This window comes from Octodon degus, unplaced genomic scaffold, assembly GCF_000260255.1.
Source record: "Octodon degus isolate 3935 unplaced genomic scaffold, OctDeg1.0 scaffold00169, whole genome shotgun sequence".
NCBI lineage: Eukaryota > Metazoa > Chordata > Mammalia > Rodentia > Octodontidae > Octodon > Octodon degus.
In genome coordinates, this window is record NW_004524745.1 from 2,861,806 (window position 1) to 2,866,740 (window position 4,935).

The 4,935-nt window shown below is 43.4% G+C and overlaps 1 protein-coding gene and 1 pseudogene across 1 annotated transcript in view; one reads left to right on the forward strand and one right to left on the reverse strand.

The window, feature by feature from the left end:
• The window catches only part of Fam13b (family with sequence similarity 13 member B), a 106,080-nt gene that overhangs the window by 5,475 nt on the left and 95,670 nt on the right, over positions 1 to 4,935 (forward strand). The window lies entirely within an intron of this gene.
• On the reverse strand, positions 409 to 1,445 carry LOC101576839 (annotated as a pseudogene).

Sequence of the window (4,935 nt, forward strand, 5' to 3'; positions counted from 1 at the left end):
AAAGACGACAAAACAAACAAAACAAATGAAAAATTAAACTCTGCAGCGATGTTTTCTCATTAACACCTCCTTCACTAAAAATACAGTAATTTAAGTGTCCATTTTATTTCTGTAGCCCATTAAGCACTCTGGGTGGAAAAAATTAGGTATTATACATTTCAAAAATAGTAATTACCTATGACCCTGGAAGAAAGGGATACCATGACTCTTCCTCTCTAGATGAGTGCCTTCCCAAGTGGATATACCACTTTACAGCCCTGACCAAGAGCATTAGTTTATTTCAAAAAACTAATTTTTATGTTTGATGAAGGGAAAGGCTCATTATATTTTCATTTTGTAAATCTTGGTCTACAAAAAGTATTTGTAGGGAAGCAACTAAAATTGGGGATACCCTTCTTGACTCTAGCAAGCACCAAATATATCAAAGTTTTCCTAAAATAAATGGATACATGAGGTGCATTTATAATATTCTCTTGAAAGAGTTTATTATAAACCAGTTTCATAGGCCACAAGGAAATAAAAGGACTATGTACAGCCTCACAGGAGACAGGCAGGGAGCAGAGGAGGGTCAAGATGAGTCTAGGGCCTTGGTGGGCGCATTCCCGGGGGAGGGGGTCCTGTAAGGGAAACCAGACAATTCAGTGAGACTCCGGGAACAACAGCATAACAAACAAACAGGTCTGTGGCAACTTGGCCCTGGGGAATTGGCCCACGCTTCCGCTTCCGTGGAGCTACTTCCATAACTCTGGCCGAGGTCAAAGAAGGCCTTGCATACCTGAGGGAGGGGGCTGCATCCCTGGAGGGGGCATGTGCATAGGAGTCCCTTGTCCAGGAGGGATCCCCATTGGGGGACCCATAGGTGGTTGCATGCCAGGAGGAGGGCCTATCATTCCTGGAGGGGGTGCCCCTTGGCCCATAGGTGGAGGAGGACCCCCACGGCCAGGCGGGTACTGGGTCGGGGCCCCTGCAATACTAGCTGTCGTGGCAGCTGCAGCAGCCGCAACAGTGCCTCTTCCTTGTGGGGTCATCACCTGTTGGGATGGCCCACCAACCCCACGGACTGGCCCAGCAAGTCCTGCAGGAGCCTGTGGCATGAGAACACCAGCTGGGATTCCTCTACCCGCAGCCCTACTGATTCCTGGGCCCCCAGCAGCTCCAGCAAGTGGCACTTGGGCAGTGCCAATATCTTTGGGAGGAGGTCCTTCCACTGTCATAGAGACCAGTTCTTCCCTCGCAGCAGCACCAGACCAAGGACTCGTTTCTCTTCTCTTTTTGCTTGCTTAGAGTTCTTTGGCTTGATCTTCCTGAATTCATCAGTCACAGAGGATCAAGTTCATATGCTTGTCGAAAGCCTTGAAGGTGCCGATGAAGATCCGGCCGTCTTGCAGGATGCACCTCATCCTGTAGTCAATGTGCTGCAGCATCTTGCTCTTGCCCACCATCATGGTGGCGGTTCTTATGGTTCAGATACGCGCCGGATTTGCCTCCTCAGAGGCCTACACAGGGCCAGTAGCCCGTTTCTTGCTGCTGCTGAATAAATGCTTTTGCAAGAGCTTTTCTTCACTTATAAAGTGTTTTGTAACAGGTTAGGTATAGAGGGGAGGGAGTTATTGATACAAAAAAAGTAAGGGTGGTATTTGAACTTGAACTTGGGAAACTAGTGTGGGAGGTTCCAGAAGAGAGGCCATAGGTTTATAAGTGGCTGACTTTGATCGGAAATGGAGATAATGAAGGATATTTAGAAGGGAGTACACTCTGTAATAAAGGCTGTTTTAACCCACCAACTCTTTGTAGATGGAATATTAAATAGATAAGAATTCCCTCTGTGTAGCTAATACATTTGAATGAAATTTTAAACAGTTTTCAGTGAGAGCCATAGATGTTGCTTATAAAAGGAATCTACCTATAAAATACAGTGATAAGCGTTCTAGTAGTTAGTTCACTGGTAACTATATATCAGTTTCTTCAGTTCCCAGAGCTTTTGCTTCCTCTGAGAAAGATTGATTCTGTTGGGTAGTAAACTGGAAAGTATTGGAAATGTAATGCAAATGCAGGTACACAGGTTCTGCTGTTGGCTGGGTTCTGAACTGTAAAAACAAAGATGAAGTCTTGATTTTTTACATACTTTTTAACCGAAGTTCACAATCCAGTGATTGTGTCTGCTGCTTTTCTTTTTCTTTTTGTATCAGGATTGAACTCAGGACCTTGCACATGCTGGGCAGGCACTTACGTGACTGAACTATTTCCTCAGCCCCCTGCTGCATTTTTGGTTTCTTTACCAGCTTTCCTTTTTTTTGTGGAACAAGTGTGTGTGTGTGTGTGTGTGTGTGTGTGTGTGTTACTGAGTATTAAACCTACAATCCTTACACTGAGCTACAGTTCTACGTCTTTAAAAAAATTTTAACCAGCTATGTTACCCTGACTGGCCTTGAACTTGATCTTCCTGCCTTAGCTTTTCAGAGTGCTGGGATTATAAGTACAGCACCACACCTTGCTTTTTTTCTTTTCTTCTTCTTTTTTTTTTTTTTTTTTTTAAATGTATTTTGAACAGGGTCTCATTGTGCAGCTTGGACTTGTAGTGATCCTGCTGTTTTCAGCCTCCCCAGCACTGAGATTATAGGCATGTGCCACCAAGCCTGGATTTGTTGACCAGCTCAGCGCACCTGGGGGCAGGACTGACGCTGGCGAGGCCTGTGGTGCTACGAATTGAACCCTGGTCCCTGCACTTGCCTAAGCAGGTGCTTTATCCTCTGGTGAGCTATCTCATCACCCCTCTGGCTCATTTTCTAATCATAGTGATTTTTTTTTAAATTTTATTTATTTATTTATTTAGTGTGTATGTGTGTGTGTGTGTGGCCAGCTCAGCCCACCAGGGGGCGGGGCTGGCTGGCATGTGGTGCTGGGGGATTGAACCATGGTCCCTGTGTTCTGCTTGCTTTAGCTTGTTCTAAGTAGGTGCTCTAGACCACTGAGCCATCTCACCAGCCCCTCATAGTGATTTGTAGACAGTGGTGAGTGATAGTGCTGATACTTTTTGGAAGAGTGGATTTAATAGTCACTTTAATTTAAACAAAATCCTGCTAAATTAGTGAACCAGTGACACTGAAGAGCATTTAAGGAGGAAACTTGTTGGGAACCATCTTGCTCAAGCACAGGTGTAGTGAATCTAGGACTGACTTATTTGGTCCAGGGTCTCACTATGTGTCTTGGACTTGTAGTGATCCTCCTGTCTCAGTTTCCCCAATGCTGGGATTACAGGCATGCACCACCAGCTTGGTGGCCAGCTAAGTGTGCCCAGAGTTCTAGGGCCCAGGGCTCTGGTGCTGGCACGGCATGCAGTACTGGGGATCAAACTCGGGTCCTTATATTTGCTAGGCAAGTGCTTTGACTGCTGAGCTGTCTCCCCAGCATGAATCTATGACTCTTGTAGCAGTAGACTGTTTGTGTCATTGAAAGTTCCAGAAAGTTTTGCCATCACTATGGTAGCACATTGGAAGCTGATTTTTTTTTTTCCCCCCCAGGAGACAGTTTCTCACTATGTAGTTCAGGTTGGCCTTAAACTCACCATGCAATCCAGGCTGGCCTCCACTTCACAGCAGTCCTCCTGCTTCAACCTCCCAAGTGCTAAAGTTTCAGGATGCCAGGTTTGCAAACTGTTAATTAGGAGAGAAGCCTTTGAATTGTCACTTGTCTTCATACCTTCATAAATAGAATTAAACGTTCCTCTACCACTCTTTGTACTCTACAGTGTTTGTGAAACTTGTAGAACTCTTAAGTTTATCTGTTGGCATATGTCTCAGAAGCCATCCTTTGGGAAATTTTCTTCATTTAGTCCTGGAGACTATATCCACACACCTTATCATTTCCTTGACCTTTTGAATCAGAATTGTGTGGTTGGTTTATAAGATGTGCGAGTAAATCTTTTGCCCTTGTAGTGGTGCTTGTTTAAAATATTCTAGTTTTTTAAGATATGAGTTACTGGGGCTGGAGAGATGGCTCAGTGGTCTAAAAAGCACCTACTTGGAACAAGCTTAGCTAAAGTACAGGGACCGCGGTTCAGTCCCCCAGCACCGCATGCCGGCCAGCCCCGCCCCCTGGTGGGCTGAGCTGGCCACACACACACTAAATAAAATGTAAAAATAAATAAATAAATAATTAAAAAAAAAAGATATGAGTTACTTTCATTAGGAAGATTTGCAGAAAACAAATTGGGCATGGTACTCCATGTCTGTAATCCCAGCACTCTGACACCTACAGCAAGAGATCAGAGTTTGAGGTCTGTGTAGGCTACTAATACCAGGTTGAGTTAATCTGAACTACTGAGTAAAATACTGTCTCAAGAAAACAAACAAGGGGCCAGGAAGATGGCTCAGTGGAATAAGCGCTTCCCTGGCAAGTTCAAGGGCCTGAGTTCAATCCCCGGTTCAGCCAAAAAAAAGAAAACAAAAGATTTGCAAGAAAGAAAAGAAAAAGACTTGCAGATAGATCCAGTAGCAAATTGTTTTTACATTTTTTATAAATTCTGAAATACAGCTATGTGATTTGAGGCTCTTAATACTTTTTTTTTTTTTTTTAGTGTAGCGTATGTGAACATATACAGCATTGTTCTATGTCTGAGAAATAATTTGTGAAATGGTTATATTCTAAAAATGACAGCTACTTTCTCTTTTTTTTTTTTTTAAATTTTATTTATTTATTTATTTATTTATTTGTGTGTGGCCAGCTCAGCCCACCAGGGGGTGGGTCTGGCTGGCATGTGGTGCTGGGGGATTGAACCGTGGTCCCTGTGCTTTGCTAAGCTTATTCTGAGTAGGTGCTTTAGACCACTGAGCCATCTCACCAGCCCTGCTTTCTCTTTTTGAATTATCTTCAGTTATTATTAATGTAGATTTAGCATCTACTTTTTTTTTTTTAATTTTTTATTTATTTATTTAT